Consider the following 17370-nt stretch of genomic DNA (forward strand, 5'->3'; position numbering starts at 1 on the left):
CAGGGTTGTGAGTTCAATCCTTGCGGGGGCCATTTAGGGATTTGTGGCATAAATTGGGGATTGGTCCTGCTTTGAGCAGGGGGTTGGACTAGATGACCTCCTGAGGTCCCTTCCAATCCTGATATTCTATGATTCTATGATTCTATGATCAGAAGGGAAGAACATAGTGAAAGTTGACGTTTCTGGGAATTGCTACTATATGGGCATCTAGGCTTAGTTTAAGAGTCTATTAGCTTTTAAGAGCCCATAAAAGTTTAGCATCTCCTGGACAACTGAAGATTAGACTCGATAAGTTTATGGAGGAGACGGTATGATGGGATAACATGATTTTGGCAATTAATTGATCTTTAACTATTCATGGTAAATAGGCCCAATGGCCTGTGATGGGATGCTAGATCGGATGGGATCTGAGTTACTACTAGTATCAGATGACCATCCCTCTAATTCTTTCCGGGTATCTGGCTGGTGAATCTTGCCCATATGCTCAGGGTTTCATGACTCAGTTCTTCACAGGCCAACGCCATTGTTTACATGCTAATTTGAACGTTCTCAGGAAAGCTCAGATGTAGACTGGCGTCTCCCAAAGTTCATTGTCAGTTAAGTATTTCTTGATTGGGCACTTACTGAGAAGAGTCCTTTCTCAGCAAACTGACCAAATGCTTCACTGAGGCTACTTAGAATCAAAACACATTGAGATACAAGTACATAGCCAATATTCATAACTTCAACTACAAAACTGATACACACATACAGACAGCATAACCATAACCAGCAAATCATAACCTTTTTATAGACACCTCAGACGACAACCTTTATATAATATTTGCTGCAAATATATAACAGTGGTTGCAACAATGATCTATATGGTCACAGTTTATGTGAATAACATCCCACTTACTCCCCGGCAGGCCCCCTTGGCCCACCTCTCTTCCAACTCCAACTCGTGCTTTCACTGTGCTGCACGGTCCGCCAGCCTCCGTTCCTCCAGTTCCAGCTCCAGCGCCAGTCTCTGTAGCTGCTCCAGGGAGAAACCTGACTGGGGGCCCCCTGTGCTGACTGGGGAGTCAGGTCTGATAGACGCCCAGCTGCTACATGAACTGCCCCCTACAGCTACTCCCTGGCTCTCTGTGCATCCCAGGAGCCTCCCTGGGATCTGGAGCCTGTTCCTCAGACTGGTCATTCTCTACAAGCTGAGCCATAAGCTGCTCCTTAGTGAGCCTCCCCATGCTCAGCTCTCTCTCCCTGCACAGACATGCCAGAACCCTCTTACGCAGCTGGTTATAGGCCATTTCTTCACAGGTTCCTCCTTTTACCGCTGGCAGCCACTCACTGAAAAGTGCCTGCGCTCACAGACAACTTTCTACAGAGTGCACCCACAAACCATCCTCTGTTACCATGTTGTCATGAACTCACAGGTCATGCCCACTTTTGGCCCCGTATGGTCCCTGGGGGGGAACCACCTGCGGTGTGACAGCCCTTCTTGGGGGTCCACTCTCTCTTGGGGCTTAAGCCCCTCTGCCTTCTGGAACCGCACCTCTCTGAGCCTTAGCACGTCTGTCTCTCGCTGTGCACCCCCTCAGGGAGTCCATTCATTCTGGACCCCTGGGGCCTCCATTCCCAGAGGGAATAATACAACGCTGTTCTCCAAACCAGACTGACTCTCGGCCAGCGTAAAACAGGATGGTTTATTGAGAGTGTCTGAACACAGCATAGGAAACTCTCAGGGCCCTCAGGCCTGGCCTCCCTCTGCACAGTACATCTAAGTCTCTCCTGCATCCAGATGGGCTCTGCCTGCTCTCTCTCTTCAGACCCAAGCCCCCGCGCTTTCCAGATGGGCATCCAATATCACCTGCCCCCAAGCCCCGCCTCTGTCCTTTGTCTTCTGTCCAGGTAAACAGGATCACCTGGGCTTCCTCTCCTCTCATCCATCCTTTGCTCCCGACTGGCTGGAACTGGCTGGTCAGGTCACCAGGGTCCTCTCTCCACAACCCATTGTCCTCCCACTGGCCAGAACTGGCTGTGACTCCCGAGCTGGGCCTCCCAGTCACCAGGTCACCAGTGACTGGGGTATCCATTTTCCAGGCCATTGGCCAGGGTCCCAAGTTCTGTCACTGGTCCTCTGTAACAACAAATTCCCTCTCCCATCACCTCGTTAAACCAGTAACACCCAGGGAAATTGTGTCACACTCCCTCTGCATGCAAAATATTGAAAAAACCAAGAAAATGTCCCACTCTGTCACATCCTCAAAAATCCTTAATGTCTTTTTCCTCACACCACCCCCATGGGGAAGGTCACTGCTATTATCCCTAACTAAGGCACAGAAAGACAAATTTCACACTGCAACTGGGAATGCGCTTCCTAGCATGGCTAGACAAACAGCTTAGCTTTGCCTGAAATAGAGAGCTAAGCTATGTCTACACTACCCCACTATCAGGGGTTTGGAAAAATCCCGCATCCTGAGCAACATAAGTTTCACCGGCATCAGTGGTAGTGTACACAATGCTATTGCAGTGGGAGAGCTCTCTTTTCTTGGCGTAGAGTGGCTACACGAGCGATCTTACAGCAGCATTGCTGTGGGGGTGGCATAGGTTGTGGCTCGAGCTAGCTGCCCAAGTACGTACCCAGGGGATTCCCAGCTACACTGCTATTTTTAACACACTAGCTTGAGTGCAATGTCTGTCCATCCATGCGGGGAAGAACGCTCCCAGCTGCAGTGTAGACCCACTCTAAGGAACTTGCCCAAAGTTACACAGGAAGTCTGCAGAACAGGGACTTTTGCTTCTCTGCAGTGGAGAGGGGACAATAGAGGAGATTGGATGGAAGCAACGAAGGTCCCAAAAAAGTTGATAAATCGCATAATCTATGGCATGTTTGTTCCCCATGACAAACTTTACCTTATTTGTGGCAAACCGGAACCTGCTCTGAGCTGTGCCAATTGGACATTGTCGAAGATCTACAAGACACCATTCTGGGGTTCCATTGTTTGATCATCCACTGTCTGCCAGCACATTCCTGCGTCCTCCTGCTCAAAAGAAAAGATTTTTATTGCTTGACTAGTTAATTCTCTCTCTCTGGGGAAAGTCTTGCTCCTGTCCTATGTGTGATAAGAGCTGTAAAATTCATATGGAGACTAAAGATGTCTAATTACAGCAATTAGCATTACTAATTTTATTTCAGCTATAATCTTAAATCAGAGTACAAACAGATATTCACACTATCAATCACTGGGTTCCACGTTTAATGGAGAAAAGGGGGAAATGAGGCTGCATTGGTCTGACTGGCAGGCAGGTCTGGGCTAATCACTCCCCTTTCACCTCTGGAGACATGATTTCAAACACAAGCCTCACAAGTGCAACGAGTTGTGTCTGCTCACCCTAGTTTCAAGAAGATTAGACATTCTCCCCTCTGTTTGGAGCAACTGGCAATTCCTGTTTGGAAGAGGCCCAACATTAGAAGACCAGGATATTCCAGAATGGGAGCGAGATGCTGTGACGTTACACTCCATATTCTTTATGGAAATATGCTTCTGATATGGATATGTTTTATGCAAGATGGATCATGTGAGATATAATTGAAAAGGTTATGATTTACTAAATGTGATTATCCAATTTGTATGCATGTATCATTTCTGTATCTAAACTTGGAATATGGGCTATGTAACAATTACAACTGGGTGTGTATCGCGAAGACACTCACCAGACAACAGGCCATCAGATTTGATGGGCCATTAGGAAGAAACAACAAGACTGAGAAGATACTAATCTCGCTTCTTCCTGGGAGGAGTCCTGGGATGTAACTGTGACACTACTAAGTCAGATGGTCTTGTCACCTGATACTAAACATTATTTTGGACGTCTTATAACTTTTCACTAAAAGGAGAGGGGGGTTAAGTTTGGGAAACATAAGATTCCCACCATATGTAAATCTTATTTAAGGGTGGGGAGGAAGGCAAACAGGACTCTCCTCCATTGCCTATCCAAGAAGAAGGACTTCTGAAAGAATCTGAAGGGACAAAGGAACTAACCTGAAGGGAAAGGCAGGGATAAATCCAGACTGAGACGGGGTCCAGTCTGTAAGAAGAAATAACTGGAATTCTGAGCTACAGAAACTCTGCATCCTGCCTAATTCAAAATTTAGGGTTAGAGATTACATTTTGTAACTTGTTTCTTTAGTGCAGTGGTTCCCAAACTTGTTCCGCGGCTTGTGCAGGGAAAGCCCCTGGCGGGCCGGGCCGGGTTGTTTACCTGCCATGTCCACAGGTTTGGCCGATCGCAGCTCCCAGTGGCCGCGGTTCACTGCTCCAGGCCAATGGGAGCTGCTGGAAGCGGCGGCCAGTATGTCCCTCAGCCAGTATGTCCCATTGGCCTGGACCAGCGAACCGCGGCCACTGGGATCCGCGATTGGCCAAATCTGCAGATGTGGCAGGTAAATAAACCGGCCTGGCCCGCCAGGGGCTTTCCCTGCACAAGCGGCGGAACAAGTTTGGGAACCACTGCTTTAGTGAATTGAGCTTAGTTTGCGTGTTTCGTTTTATTTGCTTAGTAATCTGCTTTGTTCTGTTTCCTATCCCTTCTAATCACTTAAAATCTGCATTTTATAGTTAATAAAATTTATTTTGTTTATTATTAAACCCAGTTAGTGCAATTTCTAACTGGGGTGGGGGGAACAAGAAGGTTCTCTTCACATTGAGGAAGAGGGCATATTTTTATGAGCTTGCACTGTGCAGATTTTTCTATACAGCACAAGGCAATATACCTCTGTGTTTATCTCCCAAAAGGTGTGTGCATGTGAGTGCTGAGTGAGCCCTCTCACACAGAGCTGACTTCAGTCTGTGTCTGCAGCTGGGTGTGGCCCTTCCTGTTTGTGTCTTCTGCAAGAGGCCAGATAGCCTAATTCAGCAAAACAGGGAGAGGGAATCCAGTCTGGTGGAGAAGGAGAGGCTCAGTTAAACCCCAATACATCAGGTGGCATCCCAGATAGGGGGTCCAACCCATCACAGATGCATTGCTGGCTGTGTGGGCACCCTGGACTAGACTAGCAGGTGTTGTAGCAAATCATGAGTGAGATAGAGCTGTGGAGGGCAGGGAGAGCATGCACAAAGCATCTTTATACTATGCCTGGCCTGAAGTAGACTTATTTTCATGAGCCCTTAATTCAACAAAAAAGTCTGAGCAAGATAAGCCATCAAAAGGAAGAGATGGCAAGAGAAAAGAATGCACAGCACTTGGTCCAGCTGCTACGCACAGAGCCACAATGGACAACCATGTGTAGGATCCATTTCTCCATGCTTGCCTGCCTAGTGGAGATTCTAGGTTTGCTCTTGTAAGAAGGATGAAGATGAGGACTACTCTGCTATCTCACTCCAATCCTCTTAATGGGCAAGAAAAGAAGTGAGGTTAATACTAGTCTGGAACAGACCAGCTGTTAAACCTTCCATTCAGATGTTAAAAAAACAACATTAAAATGGCCAGCGTGTTTGGTGGCATCAGATTCCAGGGGGAGATGGGGATAAATGAAGATAGAGCTAATGCAATCCAGGCTCAAGGGTGAGACATGACATGATGAGAAGATAATGTGTCAATCAGATTTGTAAGCAGGTATTAACTGTTCCATTTTCTTATTGTTGATGAGTCTTATTACTGAGGTGTCCCTTCATCTTATTGCTGGGGCTGAAGGGTAGTGGATAGATTGTCTTAAGTAATGCTGGTTCAAGCCTGTAGGCAGTGAGTTTTTCACCAATAATAACAATGGCTAAACAGTATTAATTGTCTTGAAGCTCAGTGGAAATGTGGCATTCTACAGCAGGGGTTCTCCACACTTTAATGGTTTTGACCACATCTAAACAGATTCCCTTGTTGACCTCTTCCCTTCACCTCTAGGATCACATTCCTCTGCTCTCGTTCATGATCACTGAAAATTCCTGTGGAAGTTCCAGCAATTGCTGTGTCATGCTGGCTGGAGTGGCTCATGACCGTGAGTGCAGACCTCAGGGTGGACTGTCAGAAAGCAGGGCAGACACCCCTAGCTAGTGGTGTGTTCTATAACTGGATTTCACCCACCCAGTAACAAATGTGAAGTCCTGAATCACTGTAACAGTCTCACTATGGAGCCATAGACAGTCCCCTTGGGTTCTCCAGTCTATCTTGTCACCCAGGCTAGCTGGACTTAGCTTAGGATAAATGGTCCTTTACACCAAAAATTGCAAAATTATTCAAGTTGCTTTCAGTCTCAAGAAACCAGTCACTTACGTCAGATTAATTGGTACCCTAGATCTCACACCAAAGACAAAGCCTGTAGTCAATCCTGTAATAAACTATTGAAAGGTATATTAACTAGGAAAAAGAAGTGAGAGTTATTTACAGGTTATAGCAAGCAAACATATACACAGGTTACAGGTTATAGCAAGCAAACATATAAACGCCAATGAGTTGCCATATATGGTTCCTAAAAGTGACAGAGATGTAGCAATCTGTCCAATCAAAATGTCCTTTGGGGGGACCCAGATTGGCCCTGGGAACCTTTGCTTTAGTTTTGTGTTGTCTCTGGCCCTGTGAGAGTTCAAACAGCAAAGAGATAAAAAATGGTCTTGTGATCCTGTTTAATCTTTTACATTTGGCTTTCCAGTTCATGAAATGAGCTCCTTTGCACATAGTGTTTCCTCGTTTCCAAGGTGCAACAGGGCCATTCACCAATCCTTTGTATTGTGATGTTCCTTAATGCCCGGTTTAATCTTGATAGGCCTTCTGAATGAGTGGGGATGATGATTCCTGTGCTTGGGTTCACAAGTTCAGAGCAAATATTTTCAAAGTTATAAAGCAAAACTTATATATTTCCTTGTAGCATGGAATACAGACATTACAAGTGAGATTAATGCATGCAGCAACTTACAAACATTTCATAGAGTCTAAACACTAAATATATTCTTATAAAAGACTAATACCTATTTTGAACAAAACTAACATACAGGTGAGCTGGTTTGGTTTCCAGCTATGAGTTTGTCAGTTCTTAGCTAACACCTGTGGCCTTGGCCAGAGCTAGCACTTGGTTTACCAGCGTCCCAGGCTGATCTGGAGCAGCAATATTAAGAAAGGGTTTAGCTAGACAGTCCAACCCTTACTCATGCTGATGAGCACATACTAAACACAAGTCGTCCTGCTGACTTCAGATGGAAGCACCTAGTCAATGTACTTTAGAGGTCATCTACTGCAGTTTGATAGCTGGACACAAGGATACACCAGCACTGTTTGACCAGCCAGCTCTCTGCAGACCCTTAGCAACAGCTCTGAGGATATCAGTTGTCCATGGACCTCAGTTTGAGCACTACTGATCTCTCCTAGTTTTACTGAACTTCAGACTTTTTCTGTTGGCTAAATCCTGCTTTCCTTACCTAGCACATAGTCAGGCAAAAGTTCCAAGCCAAGCAAAGACTGAGGATCTGATCTTGCAACTCTCAACCTGTTGAATGTTTGTTATTCATGCTAATACAACGGGGCTACTGACATGAGTTCAGGTTTACAGGGTAGGACCTTGAGAAAGGTGGGGGGAGGGATAGCTCAGTGGTTTGAGCATTGGCCTGCTAAACCCAGGGTTGTGAGTTCAATCTTTGAGGGGGCCATTTAGGGATCTGGGGCAAAAATTGGGGCTTGGTCCTGCTTTGAGCAGGGGGTTGGACTAGATGACCTCCTGAGGTCCCTTCTAACCCTGATATTCCATGATTCTATTCTATGAAAGGATGGCAGGATTAGGTTTTATACACTGCACTTCACAGCTAGCAAGTTGTGATGTGTGGTTTGAGATTTTCCTCCTTTCTCTAGCTCTAAAACTTCAGCTAGTGTCACTAGAACAATATGCAAATATTCCACAGTAAACAGAGAACAGATCCGAATGCCACATAGACATAATGCTGAAGGTAAAAAATCTCCCATCTGGGTAGGTAGCAGTGGAAGTTTGACACTGTTGCAAGGAAGATAGGACCCTCTCTGTGAAATAGATACTGTCCAGAACATTCAGTTCAGTTTGGTAATCTAGGGCAATGCAGGTGGTTGTTTTCATAAGCGGGAGCACCCCCACCCCCCCCTGCCAGGGCTGAGCAGCAGGGCCTGGAAATTAGGAGACTTCACAACTCAGAGGACAAGGATATGCTCTGTGAAATTCTCATTTTACAATAAGAAAAGGAGTACTTGTGGCACCTTAGAGGCTAACAAATTTATTTGAGCATAAGCTTTCGTGAGCTACAGCTCACTTCATCGGATGCATGCTGTAGCTCACGAAAGCTTATGCTGAAATAAATTTGTTAGTCTTTAAGGTGCCACAAGTCCTCCTTTTTTTTTTTTTTTTTTTTTTGGAGATACAGACTAACACGGCTGCTACTCTGAAATCTGTCATTTTACAATGCGGCAGCAGCAGGCAGGGCTGCCACACAATTGCTGGAGCAAACCCTGCCACCTCCATGCCAGGCATTAACTGACCTGGGTGGTTTATTAACTGCTGCCTCCTCTTCCTGTTCTGGAGCCATTAATTCCTGCTCAATACAGTTCTTAAGAACTGTAGAGGGGAAACAAAATGCATTCACCAGTGCTATCACAGGTACAGGCCTTTTAGGCAAATGCAAGTAAACACAAAAATCCAGGTAAAATGCAGACATCCACGCTCCTTTTCTTTCCCCACATTGCAAACAAACAAACTGAAAAGAGCAAAATGCTTCTCAGGCTGGTATTTTATTTTTTGGGTAATGATTTTGTTTGAGACATATGCACAGGCCTTCCAAGTAAATAGTGTCTGTGCTCCCAGGGCCTCTGTACACTGCACTTGATTGTATGTGCCACACGACAGGGCTTGGGCACAACAGACGCCTAGCTTGCTCAGATTAGGTGGGAAAGCCGAGCTCTTCAATATGCTGATATGGCCCGGACATTTCCCACAGGGAATCCCTTTTAGAGCTGCATGAATGGAGATCAGGCATCCTGGCAGGAGGGAAGGATGGAGAGGCAACATGTAAATAATGCTGACAAGTTAAGCGGGACTCAGTCTGAATGTTACCAACAAGGGCCCTGATCCTACAAACTGATCCATGGGAGCAGGTCTCTGAGAATCCTCCCTGAGCTTTCATAGGACCTGGGGGAAGGACAACACGAGGCCCTGTATCTGAGCCCAGGTCACTTTTTCTTCCTTGGCCCACTCCCTCCCCCCATGCAGATCCCGGGACATACAGACTATCTTTATCTGGTACAGGGAAAGGGAGCTGACTTCCCTGTCCATTCAGGACAAGCAGATACATGCATGAGACCCACCATTTTGGCCAGCACTGGGGATTGAACCAGGGACCTCCAAAGCTAAATGCAGGAGTTCTCTACAGCTTAAACTAGAAAACCAACATCTCAAACCAAGCAATACCACAGATTCACATCTTCTGTGCATGGATCATAGAGAGGCTAGGTAATACACCCTGACCAGTGAGTTACACATGTAGTATAGTCTCCTCTGTGCAAGTGCTTAAGGGGTGCAATTAATCCCAGAAGAATTATTTAGCCTGCAAAGGAGGAGAGTAAGAAGGGAGTTAACTGAAGTATAAAACTCAGATAGGATTGCAGTGAAAGCCAAGCCAATGTTTTGTATTAGCCTGCCCTACAATTTAATGTGTAAACAAAGGGTACTTGGTGAAAATAGGAGGCCATAAATTGGAGACAAATAAAATAAAAGCACACTCTAGCATTGCCCAGTTGCTTGTGGAATCCACTGCCACAAGCAAGACACACACCAACATAACAGGCTTTTTAAAGGACTGGATAATTTTATGAGTATTAATAACATTTGCAGCTATGCAAGCAAATAAAATTTTACAGGAGTAATCAAACTTCATGCTTCACTGTGAAAGCTGATTACCGGTGAGTGTGGGGAAGGAATTTACACTCTTGGGTGGCAGCACTGCACAACTAGCCAATTGTAGTAGGGGCGATTGTTATTGCTGTTGCGGCTATTATTTTTCTCCTTCTTCTAAAAGATAAGCTATTGGCCACTGCCAGAGAGCCTGATCTTGTAACATGAAAGCCCATGGGGGTTTTGACATTGGCTTCATTAGGTCTAAGGATTGACTATAGAGACCTCATACTGGAATAAATCTGAACAGAACGTTGTTCTAATCTAGCATGAGAGTCACTATGGGTATGTCTACACTTAAAATGCTACAGCGGCATAGTTGCAGCACCACAGTGCTTCAATGTAGACACTACCTACCCCTACAGGAGGAATTGTCCCATTGGCATAGATAATCCACCTCCCTGAGAGATGGCAGAATTTTTCCATTGATCTAGCACTGTCTACACCACGACTCAGGTTGAGTTAACTATGCCACTCAGGAGTGTAGATTTTTCAACCCCTGAGAGATGTAGTTATGCCGACCTAATTTTCAAGTATAGACCAGGCCTATGTTCTTATATCCTGGAGAATAGGTTCATGCTGAGCCCAGAGTTTGGTTGTAGAATCATGGGTTCCATATTCAGACTCTGTCCTTCACCTCCATATCAAATGTACTGACTTGACAAGTGAGAAAATAGCTCTTTGTTGGGTTTTTTTCTCATGACCACACTGCAAATGCACCCTGATATCTAAAAGTCAAGCCAGGTTCCTTACCAATTAGAAGCTACCTAACAGTTTATGTATACTGCAAGAGGAAGATGAGAGCCCATCTAAGTATTTCTGATGCTTGGTCCTGAAGGACACTAATGCCACAGTAATTAATGGGTTAACAACAATGTACAAACTGCTTTGGAAAGCTGTTCAGCAAAGAAAGGTTTTGTTCCTATGTCTACACCTCCAATAGAGAGAATTCACATACAGTGCAGGCAACTGGGGAGCAGGTTCAAGGAACCACCGAACATAGCAGAAGAGCTACAATAAGCCCATTGTTTCAAAGTAACCGGCACACAGGTTTACAAATCAGAATGCAAAGGGCTGAAAGGGATTTACTTATCTTGCCAGACCCTGTGTGGGAGAACACAAAAGGAGCTATGAAGCTTGAAATCAAGCAGCAGAGACTCTTTCCAAGAGCCACTACTACCCAATAAAGTCAACGCTTATGTACAAACAAAAAGCTGGACTAGGTTAGCGAAACATCTGCTCAGGTCTTTTCATGGGTTCACTGTGGTTAGAGCCACAGCTGTATCTGGTACTTCCCAAGGTCTGAAGCCTGAATACAAACTCCAGACCATAGACACAGGAACTAGGAGTGTGGGGGATGCTGCAGCACCCCCCAAGTTTTCCACAGGACTCTGCTCCTGGCCCCACGCTCGGAGCGCCGCACCCGCCCCCAGCTGCAGCCCCAGCCTCGGCCCCCTTACCCCTGTCTACATCCCCGTTCCCCCAGAGCCACAGTCCTGCTCCCAGCTCCAGCTCTAGGGGGCAGCAGGGAGCATGGACAGGGATAAGCGGGGATGCAGCACCCCCACTCTAAAAAGTGTTCCAGCACCACTGCCCCGGAACTTTCCCATCCGTTCATCCACCAAGTTTTACAGCCACACCTATCACCATGGTAACGGAATGCCTTAGAAATCGAAATCATCCCAGTGAGTGGTTTTCACCCAGGCCTGAATTGCTGCTGTTTCCCTTTCTGCCCACCTGGCACCTCTTCACTGAGCCGTGAGGTTCTGTGTGGGCCAGGAGCTAGCATGCCAACTGGGGCATGGCCAGGGGGCTCTTTGGGGATTTCTTGACTCCAATTTTCCCCCAGACCCATCTCTCTCAGAAGGCAGCTAGGCCCTTTGCCTAGTCCTTGCTGACATGAACCGCATTAGTGGGGGAAACTTTAATCAGCACTAAAACGCTCTGACATTTCATTTGGCTCTTTCCCATATTTGTATTTCTCATGCTTTCAAATTCACACATTTCCACCCAGTAACTATAACCAAAATTGTTCAGCTCAAAGGACCAGATCCTCAGCTCGTCTAAATTGGTGTGTTGCAATGACTGCAGTGAAGCTGCGCTGATTTACACCAGCCGGGGATTTGACCCATTAACTCCACTGGAGCGTTGCCAGTTTACACCAGCTGTGGAGCTTGTTCCTCATCTCACTCCCAGAAAACAATTCTTCTTCACATATGTGCCTGGTCTCCATGTCTGTGATACCAGGACTCAGGATAGCATAATAATTTTTTTGATAATGTATCCTTCGCAAAAGAACTCAGGGTTCTGAACAACCACTCTGGGAACAATTTCTCATTCATTAATAAGAGGACAGGAGGAAAGAAAAAGTAAAGGGATTAGATTTTCCAGTGTCCCTTTTCTGAAAATGCAGCTGTATTGTCGAGGAAAAGCCAGTCCCCTCCCTCTCCCCAATATCATGCTTGGAGATCAATTTTGGAATACGTTGTGGCATTACAGTAAACTGCAGCTGAGAACCTCACGGAGTTTTAGTCCATTTTTTTCTACTGACCCTCCCCAGTTAAGTCTCTCCTTAGAAATGGGGAGGCTTTTGGCTTGGAACATTCCACTGAGGCACAGCATGTCCCCAGTGAAGCAGTAACTCTCCATGTCAGGAGAGACAAGTGACTCATTTGTAGTCACCAGAGAAGAAAGGGTCGGGGGAAAGCACTGGAGAGGCAAGAGTGTCCACTGGTTAGGAAACTAATCTAGGTTTTAAGAGACCTGGTTCACATCCCTGCTCTGTTTCCTGTGTGACCTTAGGCAAGTCCCTTAGTCTCTCTAGCCCAGATCCTCAAAAGTACGTATGTACCTAACTCTCATTGACTGTAATGGGAGTTAAACACCTATATACCTTTGAGGATCTGGGCCTCTGTACCTTAGTTCTCCACCTACAAAACCAGGAGAAAGATAGCCCTACAATGCAGGGGACTTGTAAGGGTCATTGGCCAATGTTTGCAACAGTCAACATAAAACTGAAGCATAACGTTTGTGTTACCAGATTTGCCCGTTACTTTGGCGTATGGTCATTTATTAGGATTACTCTTGTGGGGAGTGTGGTGGTTCTGTAATTATATCAATGTACTACTTGTGTCACTTGTGTTCTTATAGGGAGCTCTACTTCTCCCTTCTGCAGGTTCCCTTCCAGTGGAGCTATCCTGCAGGACCTAGGTTCCCCAGGGCTGGGTTCTTCCAGCTCCAGAATCAGACGAACCCACACACACACACACACACACACATTAACAGAGCATGTCTGAGAGGAAGGGGTTAATCAGCACTCCCAAGCTGACCCCTTATATGTCCCTGGACTCAGTAGGCATGATCGAGCAGCACTTCCATCCTGTCACCCTCATAGGCCCTTGGATTCAGCAGGCTGGGTGGAACAGCACCTCCCAGCTGTCACCCTCGTATACCCTGGGCACCGCACTGGAATAGAGTATGCGTGAGCAGGCTGGGTCGAGCAGCACTTTCAATCTGCCACCCTCATATGTCCCAGGTTCAGCCCATCCCTAGCCCCACTTTCACATTACAATTGTTCTGGTAGTAACCCACTTGATGAGCAAACCCCAGAGGACTTTTGGGTGCTGCAGGGATCTTTAGCTTAGGTACAAGGAGCATTGCTGCAGAGTGAATGGGGAAGCCAAAGAACACCCACAAGAGGAGAAAGAGAGAGAGGCAACCAATTTAACCATGAGAGTTATTTATTGCCAGGTAATAACCATAGGGGAGCCAAACAAACAAAACAGTTATAATATTAAATCTAACTTAAATCTGATCATAAAAGTCAGGTTTAGAAAACTAACTGATCACACAACTCAAGGTCAGAAGTCTATACTGAGAGAGAGAGAGAGAGAGAGAGAGAGAGAAAGAAAGCTGGGTTCTCACCACTCTGTGAAGCTTGAATAGATCAGGGGTCCCAGGTGGTGGTGGAAGCTGAAGGTCCGAAGTGCTGGAGACAGGCAGAGCCCCCAGCACAATCAGTCAGGAGAAGATGAAGTCCCAGTGGAACTGATCCAGATTTTGGATCCAGGCATCAGAACACTTACTTGAGTATTGGTAGGGGTTTTTGTAGGGAAAGAACAATGGTTCAAGGGAGAACACTGGATTCGTTTATGTGTAAACTGATGGCTCAAGGGAGTATACCAAAGTTGTTTTGGTCAGGCTAAACAATAGGAACTGATCGTTTGTGGCTATGGGCAGTGTTCCTTGGAGGGAGCTCACAATGCAATTAGGGAGCTTCACTATTTTGGATACCAATAAAGGATTTATTACTAAAATTGGTCTGATAACTACTGAGCTGGGTGTCTACAGGCATGGGTTCATTAACATCTGGAGCAGAGATCCCCCATCATGCAGTGCTTCCCTGTTTTTCTGGTCCCAGAGTTCCATGCGGTTCTTGCCTTGGAATCTCTGTTCTCCATTCTGTATGTTAATGGAGATGCCTTCCTGTCCCATCTTCAATGCAAATGAGACTAAGGGAGTTTCCTTAATTCTGTCATCCTTGTCCCAGGGGTTTAGGTGTGTCTCCCACTGCCTTTTCATTGCTTTTTGTAAGTCTTTCTTCTGATCAGTTTTGGTTCAAGCAGAGGCTGGGGGTGGGGGGAGGTATTTCACAAGTCAGACTGGCTGGGTACTGTGTCCTGGTTCCCCAAGAACACAAGAGCTGCTAGGTAACATTTGTAAGATCAAGATGGGGCATCTTGGCTGTTTGAGTTAGAAAACAAAAAGAGGTGGAGGTTCTATCAACTCTCCTGGCCTGGGAACCTGAGCTCTAAGGGTTCGATCCATAGCCCCGTGGCTTCAGCAACTGTCATGGCTTTGGAGCAGGTCCCAAACAGCTGTTGGGTCTAAGTCCTGATAAGTGAGAAGCTAGGTTCCCAGAAAATGCAGTCAGCAGATAATGACCACCACCTGCCATTCTCTCCTTGGTATTCATTCAGGGTAGGATCTGACAGTGTGACTATCAACCTTTATGTCTACCCACTGAGCAGTAAAGATGACCACCTGTGATATTTTTCTATTTCAGCATGGGGCTACCACATTCCTTTTAATAAACTCAGAGGAAATTTTCCTGGAGGCCATCACACAAGGGTCCTTTCTGCAGTTTGGCTCCTGGGGACTCAGAGAAACAGAATCATAAATAATAAAAGCTAATCAAGGAGGATGGTGCTATTTCCTGATGGTTAAAATATCTGACTTTTCTGGGAAATAATTGTACACATAGAAAAAGAAACCATTCCTCCTCCAAAGTATTTCATAATTATGTGTCATAAAAATAATTAGGTTATGGTGAATTAGTACAAATGTTTACAACAAAATTGCCATGCAAAACATTATGGGTAATAATATGCTAATTGCTTTAGAAGCAAAAGCTGATTATGTTTCAGCAATATTAAAAGTTGCCAAGTCGGCGTTTCTATCCCAATCTCAATATCTTTCCATGGTATCTGGGGACATGAGAAATAGACTGTGACAAGGGAAGGAGGCAGGAAGTAGATGGACCCAGCAGGTCAAAATAGCAGAGAGAGTTTACCAGTCCTGGGGCTGTCATCACAGCCTTTCATGTTATATGGTGATGCAGCATTGCATCATCTTGCAGCAAAGGGATACTGCAAGAGAAAGAGAATGGGGACTGTCTGTTACGTCCATGGCAAACACACAGAAAAATTAGATAAAAACATAAAAAAGTGCTCTGGCTGGAAGTCTGCAGTGTAATACTGCTTTATTTTTTAGAATTCAGAACGATAACACACAAGAACGAAAACAGACAGAGACAAAGGGGAGAGATAGCTCAGTGGTTTGAGCATTGGCCTGCTAAACCTAGGGTTGTGAGTTCAATCCTTGAGGGGGCCATTTAGGGATCTGGGGCAAAAATTGGGGATTGGCCCTGCTTTGAGCAGGGGGTTGAACTAGATGACCTCCTGAGGTCCCTTCCAACCCTGATATTCTATGAAAGCAGCCTGCTCCTTAAGGAGAGACTCACCCCCACCCCACCTTACTCTAGGCTGGCTGGCTTATCACATGCTTCCCCTACAGAGTCTCATAGCCTGCAAGCAGAACCAAGAAACCCCATAGGAATTAAAGCGATTGTGTTACAATTTTAACACAGTTTTCAAAGCACCACAAAGCAAACCTTTCTAGATTTAAATATGGTGCCCATCACCATGGTATCTGACTAGGAAAGGCATTCCTGTCTCCAAGTACGCCCATAGCCAGGCAAACAAGGATGAGTGAGTGTGGTGGGGCTGGCATTTCACTGGTATCTTCCCTCTGCCCCTTCCTATCAATGCTATCATTTAGACTTGAGCACTAGACTCTCTGCAGTGATGTATAAACAACAACTAGAAATGAGGAATCCAGGGCTCTGCCTCAGAGGAACCTGACATGGCAGGTGCAGGGTTTCTAGAACTCCTGTGCCACCCTTCCTCAGCTTTGGATCCTAACCCCACTGCATGATTCTGGGTCCAAAATTCAGCACTCATGCTCCCTGCAGTGCATCCAAATAGCCTCCTTTGAAAATTCCATTATTATTATGCAAAGGCCTCACGGAGATCAGAGTGGCGTTTAAGACAGAGCCTCTCCTCTCTCCTCCAGTGAAGACTTTCTGAAAGGGAACGTGGAAATATTTGAAATCAGTTTGTTCTGTGGTAATACAGCATCTAGCTGGTCCATGCCCAAGGCACCTAGACACCGCAGTAACGCAAATGAGATCAGGTCCCATTCTGCTAGGCACTGCCCATGCACAGAGTAAGAGACAGTCCCTGCTCTGAAGCATTTACCTCTAAACGGACGAGACAGTCAAAGGATGAGGGGAAACCAAGGCACAGAAAGGGAGGGTGACTTATAGGTCAGGAGCAGAGCTGGGACTGAACCCAGGTCTCCTTTGAGGCTATGGGCTGCTCGAGCCATTTACACTGTCTCTGCAAGCAGCCTTTATCATCTCACTGAACTGCGCTTTGATTGAGAAGCGACATGTTCTGTATACGTGTTGCCATTGTTTCAGTGCAATCTCAGGGGTCGGAGCAGCGGCCGTGTTAGTCTGTATCCGCAAAAAGAACAGGAGGACTTGTGGCACCTTAGAGACTAACCCATTTATTTATTTATTTCTAGTGTGAAGATGAAAATGTAATATTTGGTTAGCGTTCCGACAAGCCATGAATCAAAAGCAAGTGAAATTGCTCCGGGGCCCCTATGCCTGTCAGTTGACATCTCCCATTGGGTAAGACAACAGCCCTGGGATACAGCACACTGCTGACTCTCAGCACATGCCGCCATAATACAGCTTTGTGCGGGGATGAATGTTTAAGCTGTGCCATCTCCGGGCTGCTGGCCCGGATGGGGTAGGTTATTTTCTTTCCTAGCCAGAAGATACTGACTGAATGCAAACATTCCTGGTGGATTTCTCCAAGTTGTCATGCTAGCTGAGGCCCTGTTCCTTTCACCAGGCACTCTCC

The 17370-nt window shown here is 45.9% G+C and overlaps 1 protein-coding gene across 1 annotated transcript in view; it reads right to left on the bottom strand.

The window, feature by feature from the left end:
• EPHB1 (EPH receptor B1) overlaps positions 1–17370 on the bottom strand; it is a 401305-nt gene that overhangs the window by 924 nt on the left and 383011 nt on the right. Inside the window, exon 17 of the mRNA XM_084639911.1 lies at positions 2896–3023. The gene's annotated coding sequence lies outside the window, so the exon portion shown is untranslated. The remainder of the gene's footprint in view (positions 1–2895; positions 3024–17370) is intronic.

Source organism: Lepidochelys olivacea (assembly GCF_965140295.1).
Source record: "Lepidochelys olivacea isolate rLepOli2 genome assembly, chromosome: 9".
Lineage (NCBI taxonomy): Eukaryota > Metazoa > Chordata > Testudines > Cheloniidae > Lepidochelys > Lepidochelys olivacea.